Source organism: Sus scrofa, chromosome 1 (assembly GCF_054392235.1).
Source record: "Sus scrofa isolate SSC_HxYL_T2T_F1_AM1 chromosome 1, Sscrofa_HxYL_maternal_Yorkshire_Landrace_v2.0, whole genome shotgun sequence".
Lineage (NCBI taxonomy): Eukaryota > Metazoa > Chordata > Mammalia > Artiodactyla > Suidae > Sus > Sus scrofa.
In genome coordinates, this window is record NC_139383.1 from 45,105,370 (window position 1) to 45,127,679 (window position 22,310).

Here is a 22,310-nt window from a genome sequence, read left to right on the forward strand (position 1 = left end):
CACCCACTGGCTCTTGAATTTGCAACTTTTGTCCTAAAGGAGTAAATCTACAGGAGTTCCCATCGTGGCCCAGCAGTAATGAACCTGACTGGTATCCATGAGGATGTGGGTTTGATCCCTGGCCTTGCTCAGTAGGTTAAGGATCCTGAGTTGCTGTGGATCCAACATACCTGTCATCTGAAAATACTATAATAACATGATATTTTTCTTGTTAATAGTAATTACAAATCATGGTGGCTTGATATGTATATACATTCAGGTGCCAGATAAAAGCTCAATGGCTTAATGGTGAAACAAAAAATGAGATATTTATTCCAAACAAGTTGGTGCTGAATTTTGTCTCCCACCTTAGACCAACACAGAGTTACATGGAAATGAGAACTAAAAAGAACTAAAACACATTTCTAACATTTGGGCTGATACTTCAAACTTGATACAGAGTATTGCAGATAGGAGATAGGCTTGATGGATATGGCAGGAACACATTTCTAACATTTGGGCTAATGGTAGTGAAACAAATCCCTCGACCACAGATTAGGCAAGAAGGAGGAGGGAGTTCCCGTCGTGGCACAGTGGCTAACGAATCCGACTAGGAACCATGAGGTTGCGGGTTTGGTCCCTGCCCTTGCTCAGTGGGTTAACGATCCCGCGTTGCTGTGGCTCTGGCATAGGCCAGTGGCTACAGCTCCAATTCGACCCCTAGCCTGGGAACCTCCATATGCTGCGGGAGCGGCCCAAAGAAATAGCAAAAAGACAAAAAAAAAAAAAAAAAAAAAAAAAAGAAGAAGAAGAAGAAGAAGGAGGAGGAGGAGGAAGAAGTGGCAGTGCAGGTGGCTGGGCTAAATAGGGAGTTCCTTTGTGGCTCAGCAGTTTAAGGATCTGGAGTTGTCACTGCAGTGGCTCAGGTCACTACTGTAGCACAGATTCTATCCCTGAATTGCTAATTTTCCACATTCACTGGGCACAGCCAAAAAAATAAAATAATAATAATGTCGGAAAATATTTTGAGCAGATCAGCATTTACTCAGACTTGTGATGGCAGCAGGTCCCACTCAGGACAGTCTTCCCAGAGCACTGTGAGCACAGGCTGTTGAAGGACTGGCAGCCCCAGGGGTCAGGGGGCACCCATCAAACAGCCCTCCCCTGGAGGAGGAGAGGGCAGGGGTCCACAGCAAAGTTTAAGCAGGTAGAGTATAGACCCCTTCAGTCAAACATCACTCAGCTGGAGAGCAGAGTGAAGGTAAAGGACATTATTATGTAAAATACTTTTCTCTGTTATTTGTAATAAAAACACCAGAGACAGAGGCTTAAGGAGGTTCTTAAGAGGCTTGACCATTCAGGTGGTTAATCCAAACATCTGCATCCTGTCTGTCAGGGTGGCTGGGTCTTCCACCGCATGGCTGCTGGATTCCAAGGGTCATTATCTTAAGAGGAAGCATCTAAAGAGCCAGACAGCAAATATTCCAAGAGACGAGGAAGAAGATTCAAGACTTCTGATCTAGCGCTTGAAGTCACTCAGTGTTACTGAAACTGAATTTTATTGGCCAAGGAAATCACTAAGACCAACTCGGAATCAATGGATCCCATCTTTCTATGAAAGGAGTATCAAAGAATTTGCCATCATCTTTAATCCACCATGAATACCTTTCCAGCATTCTTCTGTAAATCTGCTATAATTAATTCTTCTACCTTTCATGTGTTACTCGTTCCTACCTAAATTTGGAAATTAACATCCTTTACCAAAGCTTTAGATTTTAATGGAAACTCTTCTTTGGTAGTCAAGCCTAGAGGTATAGAAAAGCTTCTCTATGTTTTGTTTGTTTCTAACATTCCATGTAATGTTTTGCGATACCAAAATCTTCAGAAGCAATATTTCTCATCCATAATTTGTGACAGAAATGTTATTTTTGAGTTAAAATTTAATATATAAAATTTCAGGAGTTCCTGTCATGGCACAGGGAAAATGAACCCGACTAGGAACCATGAGGGTTCAATCCCTGGCCTCACTCAGTGGGTTAAGGACCCAGCCTTGTTGTGAGCTGTGGTGTAGATCGCAGACGCAGCTCAGATCTGGCGTTGCTGTGGCTGTGGCATAGAACAGCAGCTACAGCTCCAATTCGACCCCTATCCTGGGAACCTCCATATGCTGCGGGTGTGGCCCTAAAAAGACAAAATAGAGAGAAAGAGAATTTCAGTTAATCTTCCTTGAAGAAATAATTCTAAATAAAGTTTTTTAAGCTTGGAAATCAGGAAAGACAGGCAATAGACTTCTCTTTGTTACACGCTGTTCTAGTACACTTGGTATTATATAGTCTGTTCCTAATTAATCACAAATTACCTTTGCACAATAAAAATTCATAACATCACTTTTAATCAAATTCTTTTTCTTTTTTTCACCTGTAAGAAGATGTTTCTGATCTCTAAAAGATGTTCTTATTCTCCCCAGTATGATGAAATTGCTGTATATTCTTTCCTCATGGCTAATAAGACATTTAAAATCCACACCCCAAATCAGATGCCTTTTTTTTTTTTTTTTTTTTTTTTTTTTGTCTTTTTGTCTTTTTGCCTTTTCTTGAACCACTCCCATGGCATATGGAGGTTCCCAGGCTAGGGGTCTAATCGGAGTTGTAACCACAGGCCAGAGCCAGAGCCAGATGCCGTATTGAGAGGAATTAGAGCTTAACAGGGAAATGGAGGGTTTCTTTGAAATATGCCTTGGCGACATTGACCCAGACTGTGAAAGTTAAAAAGTATTTTTCATCATGAAAGATCTTGTTCTATTTTTTTAATCCCCCCCCTTTTTTTTGGCAGAATGGGGGTGTAGGGTGATTTTTTTTTTTAAAGAATCAGTTAGTTTCTGTTTCTTCTTTAGTTTCTTCAATGTAAGTTTCTTTTCCCTATGATACTGTCATATTCCTCCTCCTTTCTCCTCTTTCCTCCTTCTTCCTCCCCCTCCCCTTCCTCTTCCTCATTCTGCTCTATATGCTTTTTATATTCCTTTTCCCTTTTTTAGTATTCTGTACGCTTGAATTGGATTTATATTGATGAAAAATCAAAGTAAAAGAGGGAAACCTAAATATGAAACTCTGTATATCTTTCACTGTAAGAATTTATAGAATCAGGAGTTCCCGTCATGGCTCAGTAGTTAACGAATACGACTAGGAACCATGAGGTTGCAGGTTCAATCCCTGACCTCACTCAGTGGGTTAAGGATCCAGCGTTGCCATGAGCTGTGGTGTAGGTTGCAGACACGGCTCGGATCTTGTGTTGCTATGACTCTGGCATAGGCCAGAGGCTACATGTCCGATTCAACCCCTAGCCTGGGAACCTCCATATGCCGCAGGAGCGGCACCAAAAAAGGCAAAAAGACAAAAAAAAAAAAAAAAAAAAAAAAACAATTTAGAGAATCAAGTGCATGGTTCTTCAATGAAATTTCCAAAATTAGAAGTGTTTCAGGAGTTCTTGTTGTGGCTCAGCAGTGCTGAACCAGACCACTAGCCATGAGGTTGTAAGTTCAATCCCTGGTCCCATTCAGTGGGTTAAGGATCCAGCATTGCCATGAACTGCAGTGTAGATCGCAGATTCAGCTCAGATTTGCCCTTGCTGTGGCGTGACGTAGGCCAGCAGCTGCAGCTCCAATCTGACCCCTAGCCTGGGAAATTCCATATGCTATACCTGCAGTCTTAAATGGAAAAAAAAGGGGGAGAGGGTTTTCAGCTTAGTACACAGCCCTTTAAATTAAACTAAAAGGCTATTTTAAAGCAAAGAGGGGGGATTTTAAATGTTAATAAGTATTAAGCTAAAAGAGATTTAAAATATGTAGTAGGTAATTGGCAAATCCATGGTGACAGAAAGTAGATTAGTGGTTGTGAAGGATCAGGGGAGGGTTATAGGGAATGACAATTGGTACAGGTTTCTTTTGGAGGTGATGAAAATGTTCTGGTAATAAAGTTCAACTCTCATTTTCCTAATACTCCTATTGGCCTTAGGACCTCTTCTTATTCTGAAGAAATCCTAAATTTCCATCATCGACCTTAAATATTACAGTTATGTTCCACCATCCTTGTGGGGTTGTGAGAGATAAGCAAGAAAAAATTGTTCTAAGGGACAAAGAGACAAAAATCATCCTGAGCTGAAAGTGCTGCCTCATCACCCCCATGGATGGCTCATTCTAGTCACACAGATGATCATAGTTAACTCTATTCTAAATACTCAAGAACTTAAACTTAGTCCAGTTGCCAAAATGTGGCTTCTGTCTGCTGGTGCTGAATAGAAACACAGAGAGAGAGTTTTGGGCCAAGGAGAAAAAAAATAGCTTTTATTGCTTTGTCAGGCAAAGGAGGCCACAGCAGGCTAAAGCTCTAAAGACTGTGTCCTCCTTTGGGAGAGAATAGGAGCTGGTTTTATAGTTTGGGAGTAGAAAATAGGGCTAAGGGAAAATAGGGCTAAGGATCAGGGTAGGTGCAAGCTTGCATTCTTCTCCAAAGTTGATGTTTAGCGGCCTCCAGGACTGGGTCTGGTGTTTCTTCTTCTTTCTGAATTGAGGAAAGCTTCATCAGGTAGTTAGCATCTTCCATTTGTTGGGTGTTTTAGTTCTGTAGAGAACTCAGAGATATTGTTATGTATGTTCCTTGAGAAGGAACCGGGACCCTGCCCCAAGGCTGCACTATTGTTTCTTGAATGTTCCTCCCTTGTCTCTGCATCCCCTCCCTTCCCAATTAGCAACTGTCTGAACCTGCCCTTTGGAACTCAGGAAAGGAACTTATGGAGGCTAAATGAGGCCTATTTCCTACACACAAGATATGGGGGACAGAGAAATGTTTTTGTGCCCATGATCCCCACAGGGCCCTGCTCAATTTCATTTTCTTCCCCCCCCCCCCCCCCCCCCCGCTCCTCCACACACCCCATGGGTACTTCTTTATTAGAAAAGAAATTAACCATTCAGACTAGAGACTGTGGAAAGGAATTAACTTGACCCTGTAATTCTAGAACAAACTGCACAATAAAGAATTCTTAAGTTTTCATAGAGTGGGGTAGGGGGGAGGACAGAGAGAAAATCATTTAGAACAGTTTTTCCCAAATTTGACTACTTTCACAGACATATTCTTGGGGGAGGGGGTTACACCTTTTCTATGATAACATTTAAATCTAAACCAATTAACACACACCTATTCAGGATGCCCTGGATGACCATCAAGACCACAAGACCACAGCACCTGCTCTTATAAGTCTGACCCCTGTAGCACCAAATGAAGATCAGCCTTGCTTCACTTCCTCAAATTGGGTGCTCAGACCCTTCACAGCATTGTAGAACATTTCCTATGAGTTCTGTAAGTTGTCAAGGACACTGGTTCACAGCAGTTGATTCTCAAAGTAGGATGAGGTAGGGTGGGGATGGAGGCCAGGGAGACACATGAAGTGTGAAAGGCACATTGAAACTACCTATTAATTTCATAACACAAGTTCTATAAAGTCAAACTCAACAAAATAATTTTCAGGCAGTAGCAGAAACCCAACTATATATTCACATGAGTGGGCCTGGGATAAACTTAACTGAGAAACACTGGCAGAGACATGGAGGAGCCCTGGCACATGAAGAGCAGTTAGGAAGAACACATGCCTAGCATGTGCGTAAGGAACATATTTGGGGTCAATAGCGAATCCCAAGCCATAACTTCTCATGGGCTTTTGGACCAAAAGGACCAATCCACAAGAAACCCAAGACATCCATCAAAATTCTCAGACCTGTTTGGGGCAAGTAGATTCACTTTTAATACTGAGTCAGAAGAAGAAAAAGCTGGTTTTGCACCCCAAAATCCCCCTCTCCAATATTTGGGTTAACATGTTTCCGAATTTATTTATTTATTTAGTTAGTTAGTTAGTTAGTTTTATTTATTTTTTGTCTTTTTAGGGCCTCACCTGCAGCATATGGAGCTTCCCATGCTAGGGGTCAAATCGGAGCTATAGCCCCTGGCCTATGCCACGGCTACAGCACTGCAGGATCCAAGCCGCTTCTGCAACCTACAGCACAGCTCACAGCAACACCGATTCTTAACCCACTGAGCAAGGCCAGGGATTGAACCTGTGTCCTCATGAATGCTAGTCAGATTCATTTCCACTGAGCCACAATGGGAACTCCCATGTTTCAGAATTTTAAGTAAACAATTGCTGCAGCTGGGTGAATGTAGCACCAGGTCCATCCACCAGAACGTGCTGTCATTATCTGTCATTATTATAGCTCTCGAGGAGGATATCTGCCTGGGGTCGGCTCTGTAATTATCTCACAGCTCCAGTCTGCTTCAGGTGAGTCAACAGCTCGCATCTCTTGTGCATGCTCACTAAATGGGTGCATCCACCTATGCACTCTTTACCCAAGGTACCATTCTGGTTCCCATGAGCTGTTTCAAATAGTCTTGAATCTTGCTGGTGTCACTGGTGGCTGTGATGTCGACAAATTCCAAAAGCCCTTGTATGAAGGGCAAGTGGCAGAGAAGGTCCCGACTCCTTCTGCAGTAGGGCAGGTGGCTTGATGATCACTACCACTTTCCCAGGCTGGATTTTGCTGCTCACAAATGCTTGAGCCATGCTGACAGGTCGCTGCCTCCCAGAGAGGAAACCTCAATTGCAGGTATGCTTTGGTGTAAAACCTCAATTTCATTGTCATGAATACCTTCTTTCCTGTGTCCTATATAAATAAAATGAGGACCTAATTTTGAAATGATTTCCCTTTGTGAGGAAAATTGAGTTCTATAAGCATCTTCTCCTTGAGCTTGTTTCAAGGCCTTGTGCTTTCTTTTGTATTTAGGAAGATGAGGTTGAGGGGATATTGCTTATTTTCCATGATTAAGTTCCATAATCTCTTTATAACTCACAGTTTTGAAGTCCCAATAGATCAATTGGTGTCCTAAGCTGGACATAGCTGTTTTCTTCTCTGAGAGTCTTCAATATGAAAGTGAAAATATGTGAGAAGATTGCAGCTAAAGAAAGGAAGAGGAGAAAGAATCAGAGGGGGAGGAGGAGGAGAAAGAGGAGGAAGGGCGAGAAGAGGAGAGGAAGAGGGAGGAGGAAGAGGAAAGCGGAAGAAGAGAGAAGGGGGAGGGGAGGCTTGTAGAAAGCTGGAGCTGAGATATGGAATCTGAACTTGAAGGCTGGTGGAGCACATCCTTGAGATTGGGAGCATCCTAACAATTTTTCAGTGGGAGAAAGCCCATGCCTCAGAGTCCTAGAAGATCAAAGAAGCATGTTGAATTTACACCCTACTTCAGAATCAGAAAAACCTCCATCTATGTCTCTTTTTTTGACTTATTCCTCTCTGGGAAGTTTCTGACTACCTCCTATGAGGAAGCTCCTACCTAATACCTTCCTTAGACCAGCTCTGTACCACCCTTAGCTGGTCCCCTTGGGATGGCCACACAAACCCAAGCAACTCTGTTCTGTCCCTTCTTTCTATAGCCACGTTATTACCATGTGGGTAGTGGTCCAATGGCCTTCCACTTACAAGGAAATGCTCTTCCTTCAAGTCCACAGGGCTCCTTCCCAACCACAAGTTGGCTTCTCTAGGAAGCTCACTCTGAAACAGACTTCTGATCACTAGTATTTATGAGAGGTATTCTTGGAATCAGTTGTGGAAAGGAGGGAAAGGATATGAGGCAGGGTTAGCCACCTCAGCCAGCCCCAGGGGGAGACTCTGAACCAGAAATCCCCTGTCAAGTAGGTCTTGTTTGGGCTTTTATATCCCTACTTTGATGAGTTACTTATAGTCCACCCTCAGGAAGGATGCAACCTTGAGAGGCCATCTGGAAAGTTCCGAAGACTTTCTGGTGACAGGTCTCCAGCACAGACTGAAAGTCCCTCCTTGAAGGCACATGACTCCCGGGTAGCACATGAGTGCCTTCTCCATTTCATGCAGACTCTTCATGAAAGTAACCTCCTCAGAGAGGAGGACCATTCTCTATAAAACACTCCCATTCTTAGCCCCCAGATGCTGAGGGCATCAGCAGGGTTGGTTTCTTCTGAGGCTCCTCTCCTGGCCATGGAGATATTCATCTTCTCCCTGACTTCACATGCTCTTCTGATATGTCTGTGTCCAAATTTCCTCTTCTTATAAGGATACCAGTTGGATAAGGGTGGGCCCCAATGACCCTAATGATCTCATTTTAAGTTAATTACCTCTGTAAAGACTTTATCTCCAAATAGAGTCACATTCTGAAGTACTAGCAGTAGGGCTTCAAAATTCATAATATGAATTTGGGATTGGGGGGGACACATTTCAGCCCATAACACGCAACTAACTAGGTTTCAAGGTTAGCTAAATAGGTGTTAAAATTAATTTACATACCACAAGTTCACCCTGAAACCAATGACCATTGGCCCACATAGAAAATTCCAGAAGACCGCCAAGATATAGAAGTAATTGAGGGCATAGAAATAGAGGGACTAGATGGACTTACAGGAGTGCTTTCAATATTTTGGCAAGTGGACAGGCTTAGTCTAAATTCAGATTGGCACACAAACCAGCATTCTATACTTAGGCACATACTAAAAGACAATTTACTCCCAAGACATGGTATTGAAGAATGACTAGGCCCCAAGGTGAATCACTCCTAGACCAGTTGTCAGTAATACTGTAATAGAGAAGCATAAACCCAACTCCATATTGGATCTATTCCTTTAGTGCTTTTGCCCCACCCAAGATATTTGGAAGTTCCCAGGTCAGGGATCGAATCCCAGTCCCACTGGTGACCTACGTCAAATCCTTAACCCACTGTTTCACAGTGGGAACTCCCATTCCTTTAGTTCTAACCTTTGTGCTCTGTTGCCTGTGCTTAGTCATGATAGCTCTGCACCTTTGTAAAAGAATGTTGCCTAGAGCCTGAAATGTACAGGATAGCCTTTTCTCAAGGCTCTGACCTTTAAAGGTATAACACCTTTCCATTCATACAGAGATAAAAAGATGCAGAATAGAGAATAACATGTCTTGTTGGAAGTTTATAAGAACATTGTGACCAGACCTATATGGACAGCTGCCAGGTGCCTGTAAACTTCAGGCACCAAGAAGTTTACAACAAGCCACACCTCCTCTCTTTTTAGTATAAAAGAAGCCTGAATCCTAACTTGGGTTAGGATGGTTCTTTGGGGGAGTTCCCGTTGTGGCTCAGTGGTTAACAAACCCGACTAGCATCCGTGAGGACGCAGGTTTGATCCCTGGCCTCACTCTATGGGTTAAGGATCTGGTGTTGCTGTGAGTTGTGGTGTAGGTCGCAGACGTGGCTTGGACCTTGTGTGACTGTGGCTGTGGTGTAGTCTGGCAGCAGTAGCTCCGATTCGACCCCAGTTTGGGAACTTTGGTCTTTTAAAATCTTGTTTCTTACTGTGTGACCTTTAGCAGGCAGCCTGGCTATCCCAAGCCCACTGAATATGACTCCCTGGGGATGGAACCGGTAGTCTAGTTTTGCAACAGGCCCTCAAGGGGGTTCTTCCTTCTTCTTCTTCTTCTTCTTCTTCTTCTCCTTCTCCTTCTCCTTCTCCTTCTCCTTCTCCTTCTCCTCCTCCTCCTCCTCCTCCTCCTTCTTCTCCTTCTTCTCCTTCTTCTCCTCCTCCTCCTCCTCCTCTTTCTCCTCCTCCTCCCCCTCCTCCTCCTCCTCCTCCTCCCCCTCCCCCTCCCCCTCCCCCTCCTCCTCCATCTTCTTTTTCTTTTTGTCTTTTTAGGGTTGCACCCACAGCATGTAGAGTTTCCCAGGCTAGGGGTCAAATCAGAGCTACAGCTCCAGCCTACGCCACAGCCACAGGAACAAAGGATCCGAGCCATGTCTGTGACCTAAACCACAGCTTATAGCAAGGCCAGATCCCTGGCCCACTGAGCAGGCCAGGGATTGAAACTTCATCCTCATGAACACTAGCCAGGTTCATTACCACTGAACCACAATTGGAACTCCAAGTAGTTCTTTGTTTATCTTTCTTTCCTTCTTTCTTTCTTTCCTTCTTTCTTCTTTCTTTTTCAGCCACATACTTGGCATATGGAAGTTCCCAGGCCAGGGAGCAAATCTGGGTTGCCGCTGTGACCTCATGGCAGCTGTGGCAACGTCAGATCCTTAACCCACTGCACCATAGCAGGAGCTCCACCAGGTGACTCCTACATGCAATAAAACTTCAACATCTCCTCCTCTTACTAAAGTCTATCACATGACTAAAGTGAAAAGGATAGGTTAGAGTGGGAATTGACCTCACAAGCAAGGTACTCCTAGTTTGAGAAGGTCTTACCTGTCCTGCTGGGACCGCTTGCCAGACCCTGTGGATGCAGCCAATAGGAAGACAATGAGCCCACAGGATTTGTACAGTTTGTGACACTTGGCAGAGCAGAGGGCATGAGCTTCATCTTCACTTTGGTTCCTCCTGCCCCTCAAGTTTCATGCCCAGGATGCAAAAGTAGGCCCAGATAGACACTGCATTCAGAGTTATGATAGTTGCGTCATAGCAAGCAATTCACGTTTAGAAAAACCCCAGTCTATTAAAGGAGCTGCTAGTAAACCTGTCCATCCACTCCTACAGAGAGAGATATAATCTTTATTACCCTGATCAGGAAATAAATCTGCCTTCTGACTCAGAGGGCGATATTATTTTTATCACCATGGACTATCTCCAAGGAGGGAGGGAAACTAGCTTCATTCTCCTGGAGCATGAGCAAATCTGCTCCCTGCCTGGATGTGCAAATCTCCCTGAAGAAAGCTGTCAATGCTCTTTGCTCGGAAGGCATCCAGATATGCCAGGATTATCTTTCAACACTACCTCTTCATATGTTTTGCTTTGATGACTCAAAAGTTAGCCTGGGTGTTAGGAGAACTCAAGCTTGTCTTCTTGCATTGACTCCAGAAGGTAAATCTTTCTTAAAATTATTATTTTGTATAATCATGAACCCAGGCTTCAAACTTTTTTAGTAGTGCATCCTATATCTCAAGGAGAATCCTGTATGCAGCTTCATTACATAAAACAGATGGAAGCACTATGACTCTCTCAGAGATGAGGTGGAGGTGATGCTGTCATGAGCAGAGACTTCTCCTCAGCCCCTTTCCCTCCATCTCCCTGAGTTAGGGAGTTCCCGCTGTGGTGCAGTGGAATCGAATCTGACTAGCATCCATGAGGACGCAGGTTTGATCCCTGGCCTCATTCAGGGAGTCAGGGATTCAGCATTGCCATGAGCTATGGTGTAGGTTGCAGACATGGCTCAGACCCTGTGTTGCTGTGGCTGTGGTGTAGGCCGGCAGCCATAGCTCTGATTCAACCCCTAGCCTGGGAACTTCCAAATGCCTTGGGTGCAGCCCTATAAAAAAGCAAAAACAAAGACAAACACCATAAGTTAGATTCTGGCCCAACTTGGCCTCTGGGCAATCTCAAACCTCATATTCCTCAAAACACAGTTCTAAACCATCACTGTGCTCAAAGAGTTAGTGCAGTTTTATAATTACTAGCCCTCCATAGCAAGCTGGTAGGTTATCATGCAGTAAGAGAAAGGGTTACACAGACACCAGTAAACAAAGAATGGTTCTTTCTGGCAGCAGCGGAGACAGGGGAAGGCTGGTAGTTTATTTTATGTGCCACAGCAGGAACTCCTTGAAGATAAATTTTCTCTTTCAATTTTGAACCAGGAGAAGACAGCATGTAAACGCAGCACATACCCAAATGAGTAAAATTATATTTAACTTTTTGCTAAAAATCATTGAGATAATAGTGATAGACAACTAAACAAAAAAGCATACATCTTTGGATCATTTTTAAAACATCACAAACTCAGGAGTGAAAATAGGTTATAAAATCAATTCCTAGAACAGTTAAACCTAAATGAATACTCTTGCCCTACAAAATTAATTTTTCACATAGGTTATTCACTAATTACATTCTGTTAAAGGTAGAGCTTTATTTGCCATATTTATACAATTGAAAGTTCTGCTGTAGGTATGCCTAAATAGTCAGGACAAGGATCTCTTTTTAACTCAAAAACTAATTAAGTCCATATATTCTTTTAAAATATAAAAAAAAATCAAGAAAATGCTATCTGTCCTACAGTCCCTTTTGCTCATAGACTGGTCACTGGGTCTTACTTCAGTGAAAAACCGTGAAGTGACACTTTACTCTTTTGAATGTATTCTGTTAATATAGGAAAAGAAAATTACTCCAACACATGTACAGAAGATTTGATCAAACATAAAGTATTTGGTTTGAAGTCTTTCCACAGCTGCTTGGGAGCACTGGTTCACTGATGCCTGTAGAGCAAACTGCCTCTGTCTCTCTTCCAGTTAGACAACAATCCTACAGCCTTCCCATCCGCTTTCACTGGTATCTGTGTGAGGTTGAGAGTATGGGTAGTTGTAGGAGAGTTAAGAAAGAGGGGCTGTTTCCAAATAAGAAGGTATGATTCCCTCACAAACTAAGAAAACAAATTTATGGTTACCAAAGGGGAAAGGTTGGGGAGAGGGATAAATTAGGAATTTGGGGTTAACAGATACCCACTAGTGTATATGAAATAGATAATCAACAAGGACCTACTGCATAGCACAGGGAACTCTATTCACTATTCTTTAATAACCTATATGGGAAAAGAATCTGAAAATTACACTTATAACTGAATCACTTTGCTGTATACCTGAAACTAACACAACATTGTAAATCAGCTATACTTCAGCATAAGAAAATTAAAAAAAAAATGGTATGATTTCTACCTCTGCAAGCTAAGGGACCACTTCTTAGGCTGCTGGCAGATGTTAAGATAAGGTGTACAACTGTTATGATTTCTAGTCAAGCTGAAGATACAGGGGAAGAAAATCCTTCCTTCCAGTCATGGAGCCTAACATTTAACCACACCCCAACCAGAGTTGGAACTCTGTTACATGATGGAGCACACCATCCACTTCTCTGACAGGAATGCTCTAAAGGTGTGCCCCTGGCTGTGAACTGAGAGTCCAACAAGACCCCCAGCCCGCTGGGTCCACTGCAGGGCTGGCACTATTAACTAGCAACTCATACCTAACTGCACTACCAACTAGCAGTTAGTTATTACTTAAGCAGGAGGCACTAGGTCTTCTCCTCAAAGCACATCCAACCTAAATTTTAAAAGAGTCCAGGAGTTTCCCTATGGTCCATCGAGTTAAAGATCCGGTTTTGCCACAGCTGCAACTGCAGCTCGGATTTGACACCTGGCCCAGGAATTTTCACATACTGTGGGTGTGGCCAAAAAACAAAAAACAAAAAAAAGTAAAAATAAAAAAGAAACAATGGATTTGAGAAAGTTTTCCTCTTTTTCATCCAAATCTAGACCAATTATTATTCTTAAAATCTGAATGACCAGAAGACATAAAAGAGGAGTTAGAGTCTTTTAACGCATCATAAATAAGGAAGAACTTCCCAGGCACAGTACAGGGATTCCTTCCTAACTCAGCAGATATGTTCCCAAGGGATCGCCCATAATCTGCATTTCTACAAGTGTTGTGTGCAAGTGTGGACTCACGGTAAAAGACTGTGTTTTATTGCCATTCCATTTCAACTCCAAATTAGTGTCGAATGATTTAACATCCTCTCACTCTTTTCCCTCATTCGGCCTCACCTTCTCCTCCATAACCAAATATGTTTAAACTTCCTACAATATCTATTTAGTAAATGTGGGCATGTGCATAACTTCCCTAAAGCAGGGAGACACCTATTTCTGCATTGAAAATGGGCCTGTTAAGTTCAAAGTGATCGTAGTAATGGAGTTCCCATCGTGGCTTAGTGGTTAACGAATCTGACGAGGGTCCATGAGGACATGGGTTCGATCGATCCCTGACCTTGCTCAGTGGGTTTAGGATCCAGTGTTGCTGTGAACTGTGGTCGCAGAGGCGGCTCAGATCCCTCGTTGCCATGGCTGTGGCGAAGGCTGGCAACTGCAGCTCCGATTAGACCCCTAGCCTGGGAACCTCCATATGCTGTGGGTGCAGTCCTAAAAAGACAAAAGACAAAGTGATCTTAGTAAATGTGTTGCCAGCCATCCCCTCCTTGCAGGCAGCTGGTGTATGAGCTTATGTCACCTCTAACTTATTAGCTTGGGACAAGGTAATTGCATCGTTTCCACAAAATAGAACATGTTCATAGTAACTACATGCTAATTCCTTTGAACACAACAGTAATTATATGGTAACTTTGCATCTCTCAACAATTGTGTGATTAACTGGTGGTGCGTAAGTTTTAAGCCATGTGTGAGCTCAGCATCAAGGTAGACAGTTCTGACAGGGTTCATACATCAAAGGACACAGTATTATCTCACTCTGTTCCCCAGGAACTTTGCTTCTTTTTTAATGCTAATGGGTTTGCCCAGGGTCTGCTGAGGAAGGAGGGCTGCAGTAACAGTCCTGAAGATTCACCGGGACCCCACAGAAGCAGCAAATCTTTTCAGGGCACTGAACGTCCTCAGGGAAGGCCTTATCAGTGAGTGGCCCAGTAAATACACCTCTACGAAAAGTTCAGTAAACACAGAGATGTAGTGGCTTGAGTTTTACATCTAAATACAACTTGAGGAGTTCCCATCGTGGCTCAGTAGAAAAAAATCTGACTAGTATCGGTGAGGACACAGTTCGATTCCTGGCCTCACTCAGTGGTGTAGGTCAGAGAGGCAGCTGGCATCTGGCATTGCTGTGACTGTGGCATAGGCCGGCAGCTACAGCTCTGATTTGACCCCTAGCCTGGGAACCTCCATATGCCATGGGTGCAGCCCTAAAAAGGCAAAAATACATACAACTTTAAAATCACACTTCAGGCTGAGTACTTCTGAGAAATGATTACACTTTTAAAGATGTTTGAAGCTATGTGGGCTTAAGGATCCATCTCACAAAGACAAGAAGAGTCATTTTTTTCTGAAGTGCTGACTTGTCTTTGAACATCATGTGTTTACAGAGTAGTCCTCTCTGGGTCATGTTTACAGAAGTGAACCCTTTGGTTTTCAATTAACATCCCTCTGTTGTCTAATTAATGGTCTCCTCTTTCCTCCCCCAAACCCTTCGTCAGCTCCTCTACTTTTGATGAGAGAATATACCGAATGCATTCATTATTTTCCCCTGAATATCTGCTTTGATTCGTTGCTTCAAGAGAAATCACTCTGGGGAGAGTGAGGTCAAAAGGAGTCTCTGTGGGTTTAAAATAAAAAGTGTTTTCATTAGAAAACTAAGGGGAAGTAAGGAAAATGCAAACATGTAGAAAGCAATGATTTCAAAAAGCACAGGTTTCATACCCAAGTTGAACAAAATGCAATCAATTGTCTGGCTTAGCATATAGGCTCTAAAGCCCTTTTTTCCCCTCTTTCCCCCAGCTCCCCAGGTTAGATGGGAGAAGTGTTCCTGAAATTTCAACCCTGGTTGTTTGGCATTGGCACCTCTATGGGACTCTGCAGGTTTTCACTTGAGTAACAGTTTCTGGCATTTAATCCAGGTATGAAAGTTTTCAAGCCATCCCCCTGAACATGGAGGCACTGTCTGCTCGAGATGTCATGTGGTGGCTACCCTGGCCTTGAGGAGCCCACTCCTCGGACTTGGCCTGCAGGGTGACAAGGGCCCCGAGCCATCCCTTCTGCCCTCTGATCAGGAGCTGCTGGCCTGACGTGTCTGAGCCGAGGAAGGCTAATTCCTTCTGATTCAGGTATCAGTTCTTTGATGATTCATTTTCAAGTGGCTCCTGGGAATGATTTCAGAAGTTCTATAAACTTTGCTTTGTAAAACTAAAATTGCTTTCTGAGGCCAATTTCATGTCCAACAATGGAAAAGATGAGTCATCACAGCTCAGGCTCCCTTGGAGCAGGGAAATAGAAGGATCCTTGGATCCTTGGATCCTTCTATTTACCCCAAAGCAACAGCCTATAACAGTTTATCATTACAAGTCTTATATATTCACTAAGTCTCAGTGTAAAATATGTACAGTTAGCAGAATACATATGCATATATGTGTACTCCATATGGAAGCAATGGAAGAGTAAAAGATTCAAAGAAATGAAGATAAAAATAGTGGAATAGTGGAACATATTTTCTTATGGTTCAAATTTCTTTTTCTCTTTTCTTTCCTTTTTTCTTTTTGGCTGCACCCCCAGCATGCAGGAAGTTCCCAGGCCAGGGTTTGAACCTGTGCCACAGTAGCGACCCAAGCCACACCCGTGACAATGCTGGATCCTTAACCCAATGAGCCATAGCACTCCTCTACGGTTCAGATTTCTGATTTTAATTATAGATTCACATTTGAAGTTATTTGAGAATTGGCATGCCACCAATTATTGAAAAGCCCACCACCCAATTTTTTTTTCTCCCACCATCCAATTTTCTAAAGAGAAATAGCATTTGAAATATTTTAAATCATTCTCTTTTATTTCTTTGTTTTTGGGGGTTTTGTTTTATTTTATTTTCCTGGGTTTTTTTGTTCGCTTTCTTTTTGTTTTGTTGTTGTTGTTATTTTTGACCCTGTCCAAAGCATGTTGAAGTTACCGGCCCAGGGATAGAAGCTAAGCCATAGCAGCAACTCAAGCCACTGCGGTGACAACACCAGGCCCTTAACCCGCTGCACTACAATGGGAACTCCACATGCAAATTTTTAAAGCAGTAAAAGATTGCACAGAGGTTTGCTAAGTGGGAAACTCACAGTAATACCTTATGACTCCTCTTGTATTAGTTTATGTGGCTATTCAATCCATCCTATTTTTGAGCATTTTACACATATATAAATCCTTTCCTCAATCTTTACCAATGGCAGGCTATGTTTTCTATTTTGGGACTCTGCCATAGCAGCTAGTACAATGACACATTCATAGTAAGTGATTTATAGATATTTGTAGAGTGAACGAATGAGGGAATTATAGCCAATTAAGACAGTTTTATATATGGCTGTGTGGACTGGCCCTATGCAAGGGAGTGGCAATAGCTTATGTGAGATAGCAAAGGCCTAAATAAGATAGATGAGAAGGAATGGAGAGAGCCAGGAAATGGGTTATAAAAGTAGCAGCATTTATGGAGTACTTACTATTTGAAGTACTTAGAAGGAGTAACCCCGACTCTTCACAACAATCCTATGAGGTAGGTACTATTATTATCCCCACTTCAGAGATGAAACATAGAGATAATTGAACAAGAGCCAGGCAGGAGGTCGTATCAAGAACTCACACAGTTTGTTCTGTCCTTGCCTGCATGGAAGATCCAAGGGTATTTTGAGTGTTCACGTGGATGTTAAGAGCAAAGAACAATGATTCAAGGGTGACAACAAAAATTCTTGATTGGAATGTTAGGAAATTACAGCATTGTCTAACACTGAGAGAAAGCTGAAATGGAAAAGTACAGAGGCAAAAGGAGCACTGGTGCTATTTTTCTATTATTATTATTATTATTATTATTATTATTATTATTATTATTATTCCCTCAGCATGGGGAAGTTCCCGGGCCAGGGGCTGAACCTGCCCTACAGCAGTGACTCAAGATGGCAGTGACAATGCTGGATCCTCAACTGGCTGCCCCACAAAAGAACTCTGCAGTTGTGCTGTTTTTGCCACATTCAGCTTAAGTGGGGTTCATAACATTCCCAGGAAGTCATCTTAAGAAAGGACTGGTACAGAAGACCGACCTGGGGACCACAGTGTTGATGGGAAGGGAATTTACCAAGAAAAACCAATGACAGCAGCAGACTTTATATAGCCTTTTTTTCTATTTTGTGTTTAGTGAGATAATTAATGTACTTTCTACATCGGTGACTGAATCTGAACATTCTTTTCCCATGGACAAAATTATTTGACAAATTCTCTTATTGTTCTTCACAGTTCTACAAAGTTATGTTCCTAGGTTTGGAGAGAGAAATGCTGAGACTCAGATTTTAGGGACTCAGTGTTGGTCTCTCCTCTACTGAGAGGTCTGACCTGGCTCCTTCTCATCAGACAGAGTTCAGCTCAAGGAAATCCAGCTGGAGCAGCCTTCCCAATCTGGCAGCATGAGCTGAAGCTCCCCCGGCCCCTCCACCCCCATCCGACCTCTTTATCTCATCCTATATTGGGTTTGGCAACAGAGCACCCACCCCTTGTGGCTTATCTCTACTTCTGGTTTATTTTCCATTTGGTCTCACCAGAATAAAAGCCCTATGCAAGCCGGGTCTGGAGTCAGCCTTGTTCTCTGATCTTCACCCACACAATGTCTGGCAAGTCGTAGGCATTCAGTCAAAGGTGTGTTGCAGAAATGAACAAAATCCCAATCCCCAATGCCTATAGTCTTATCAATAACAGTGGAATGTTGAAAAAGCACACAGTGGAGCTGAGTATTCCTGGGATTCCTCCCCTCCCACTGCTCTGGCTCATTTATGGGAGTTAAAATGAACAGTGAATGCAAGAAAACAGGAAGTAATCAGGGAACTTTAAGAGCTCTCTTGTGGCGCAGCATGTTAAGGATCACCACTGTCAACTGCCATGGTTGCCGCCATGGCACAGGTTAGGAACTGGCCCAGGAACTTCCACATGCCACAGGAATGGCCAAAAAAAAATGTAAATAAATAAACAAACAGATCAGTCAATATCAGCAATGAGGCAACACATAATACTATATTCTCAAAATATTAGTGATACAAATGTATAGTATACAATGTACAATAATAAAATATGCAATACTTAAAAAAAAAAATCAGGGGGAGTTCCTGTTATGGTGCAGGGTAAACGAATCCAACTAGGAACCATGAGGTTGAGAGTTCGATCCCTGGCCTTGCTCAGTGGGTGGGGATCTGGCATTGCCAGGAGCTGTGGTGTAGGTCGCAGATGCTGCTCAGATCCTGTGTTGCTGTGGCTGTGGTGTAGGCTGGCAGCTACAGCTCCAATTAGACCCCTAGGCTGGGAACCTCCATATGCCTAAGGTGCAGCCCTAAAAAGGAAAAAGAAAAAAAAAAGGGGGGGGAATTTTACAGAAAACTCTTCCAGACAGTGAAAAGTGGGTGTTTCAGATTGAGGAACATTGGCAAGATCGTAAGGGCAGCCAGATGTAGAAAGCAAACCATATAGCAGCAGTACACTTGAGTTTAATACATGTATTAATTTTTTTTGTATTTGTGACTTGCTTCTAATATATGCATTTTATTTATTGTCTGCTCCTACTGAAAACACATAATTTAACAAAAAAAAATTCACATTAAACATAACATCTTTAGATTGTCTTTCCAATATCCTCCATTCTTTTAAGAATTTTCTTTTTGGGAGTTCTCTTGTGGAGCAATAGGTTAAGGATCCGGCATTGTCACTGCAGCAGCTTTGGTCACTGATGTGGCATGAGTTCAATCCCTGGCCTCAGGAATTTCTACATGCTGTGGGCACGGCCAAAAAAAAAAAAAAAGAAAGAAGAAGAATTTTCTTTTTGAAGCATAAAAGCTAAGTGCACTGCTTTGGGCACTTGCTTTTTCCGGGATTCCTCCGGCCACATGCAAAGATAAATCAGTTCTAGTTTAATTAGTGATTTGTCCATGCCTTATATATGACCCATAATGCACAGAATTCTCCTTTAAGCATTTGAATCATAATAATGTTCATGTTGATATATGGGCACGTGTGGCCTCCCATTGGAAGAGAAACTTGAGAATTTTTATAAAAACCCAGAGTACAATAAAAAGTAGAGTGTGGTCAGTGGATTCTGTGCCAGCCCTCCCAGGCCTACCACTGAGCCACTGAAGTACCCCAGACAAGAAACGCAGTGCAACACCCTGTACAATGGGGAGAAGAAGAACCCCTAGTCTGCAGAGTTGTGAGCATGAAATAAACATGCCTGGGAAATAATAAGAGCTCAACATTGTTATCATATTGCATAACATTAGTTCCCTGAAAAGCTGTCCAGCTGCTCTGAGTGGGACTTTACGGGCCTTTGAAATCCTCCTGATCCTCACAGTAGATTTGGAAGGTTGCAGAGAAACAGGCCTCTCTTTTCATGGCTTTTGAGGGAAATATATTTCCCTCCTGCTTCAGGTGCCTCCAAAATCTTCATCATTGCTGCTGCAGTTTCCAGTCCATCACCCCACGTATGGATGACTCTCTGAACACCACCTACAAGACCTCTGGTCATGGCTTTGGTGGTGTTAGAAGTCTCCACTTCCAGGACCCCTTTAGACTCTGTGCAATATGATCTATCTGACCCCCTCTTCACAGTGTCCCAGAGGTGGGCAGGGTAGCATGGAGGCTTGTATTTGGACTTAGCGGCAAAATGGGGTATCATTCTTGAAGTGATAGGGGCAAAGAGGAGATGATAGACAATAAAATAAATGTAGAATATATGAAAGTATAAATATTTATATGTATATATTCAATATATTTATAGTAAGTGTTAGTTTAATTAATATATTAAATTCATATTTAATTGCTATTATATTACTAGCCCATATTTTATGTGGCATTTTATATTAAATATATATTTGAAATTATAAACAAAATAAATGCAGCCAAGAAGTCATCATTTCTTTTTTCTTTTCTTTTTTTTTTTTTTTTTTTACAGCCATACCTGCAGCATATGGAAGTTCCCAGGCTAGGAGTCAAATCGGAGCTGCAGCGGCCTGCCTGCTCCACAGCCACAGCTACTCTGGATCCAAGCCCACATCTGTGACCTACGAAGCAGCTTGTGGCAACCCCAGATCCTTAACCTACTGAGAGAAGCCAGGGATCGGACTGCTACTCATGGTTCCTAGTCAGATTGGTTGGATTGGTTTCCGCTGTGCCATGATGGAAACTCCAGAATGCATTATTTCTAACTGAGAAGAATGCCGGAGTTCCCGTAGTGGCGCAGTGGTTAACGAATCCGACTAGGAACCATGAGGTTGCGGGTTCGGTCCCTGCCCTTGCTCAGTGGGTTAACGATCCGGCATTGCCGTGAGCTGTGGTGTAGGTTGCAGACGCAGCTCAGATCCTGCGTTGCTGTGGCTCTGGCGTAGGCCAGTGGCTACAGCTCCAATTCAACCCCTAGCCTGGGAACCTCCATATGCCGAGGGAGCGGCCCAAAGAAATAGCAAAAAGACCAAAAAAAAAAAAAAAAAAAAGAGAGAGAGAGAGAAGAATGCCATGGGCAGTTTTCTGTGATTGAGAATGAACATGGGAACTATGTGAGATTATGTGGTCAGGAAAGGCTTATTTGAAGAGATGGTATTTAGAGAGAGACCTCAAGAATAAGGAACCAGATGAGCAAAGAGTGAAAAGACTTCCATTGCAGGCAGGACAACATTTTCCCTTTCTTTCCTCTAATTGTGTTTTGTCTTTTGTCTTTTTTGTTGTTGTTGTTGTTGTTGCTATTTCTTGGGCCGCTCCCGCGGCATATGGAGGTTCCCAGGCTAGGGGTTGAATCAGAGCTGTAGCCACCGGCCTACGCCAGAGCCACAGCAACGCAGGATCTGAGCTGCGTCTGCAACCTACACCACAGCTCACGGCAATGCCGGATCGTTAACCCACTGAGCAAGGGCAGGGACCGAACCCGCAACCTCATGGTTCCTAGTCGGATTCGTTAACCACTGCGCCACGACGGGAACTCCTCTAATTGTGTTTTGGTAATCAGCACAGATAACCTTTAGGTAAGGCATGTTGATTCTCTTGGAACCTCTCCCCTGCTACTCAAGAGATAGTAGAAGTTGATGTTAACCAATTATGGTAATTCTTGTCCCCTTCTCCAGTGATTGGTTTGGGGCTGGGTGTGAGACTATATTCTGGCAGGTAAGAACATCAGCAGATTTTGAGATTATGAAGAAGCAAATATACTATGTATGGCTGAATAGAAAAATATAAAAAGATGCATCCTTGATGAGCATGGTGAGTCATTGGATAGCCTTGAAATCTGCTGCAAGACTTCATCTAATGTGATATAAATAAAATGCTGTTTAAGTAATTGTTAGATTTTTCTATTATTTTCAGCTGGAGGACTAGGGTTTGATCTCTGGCCTTGCTCGGTGGCTCAGTGCGTTAAGGATCTGGCGTTGCCGTGAGCCGTGGTGTAGGTCACAGACGAAGCTGGGATCTGGCATTCCCATGACTCTGGTATAGGCTGGGACCCCCAGCCTAGGAATCTCCATATGCCGAGGGCGTGGCCCTAGAAAGACAAAAAAAAAAATTCCTAATACAGAAAAGTATCATCATAATCATATTTTTAAGAAGGTCATTCTTAAGGGGGATCCTCTGTTTGGGGATCTTTTAAGAAGATTCTAGTGGCTATGGAGAATTAGGTCAATAATGAAACATGATTAAATTTTCTGTGATGAGTTCAGGCTAGGTCACAAATTTGTAATCACACAGTCTTATCAGATGCAAAGAGAGACATCACCTTAAG

General features: G+C 42.8%; 1 protein-coding gene, 1 long non-coding RNA gene and 1 pseudogene across 2 annotated transcripts in view; 1 reads left to right on the forward strand and 2 right to left on the reverse strand.

Moving 5' to 3' along the window:
- PHF3 (PHD finger protein 3) overlaps positions 1-22,310 on the forward strand; it is a 1,103,753-nt gene that overhangs the window by 911,285 nt on the left and 170,158 nt on the right. The window lies entirely within an intron of this gene.
- Positions 4,298-10,434, reverse strand: LOC102161201 (uncharacterized). Its single transcript, XR_002343275.2, has 2 exons — positions 10,261-10,434; positions 4,298-4,595 (listed from the first exon to the last, which is right to left on the reverse strand). It is a non-coding gene; the product is annotated as an uncharacterized LOC102161201 (long non-coding RNA).
- LOC146406055 (glutaredoxin-1 pseudogene) lies at positions 6,179-6,692 on the reverse strand (annotated as a pseudogene).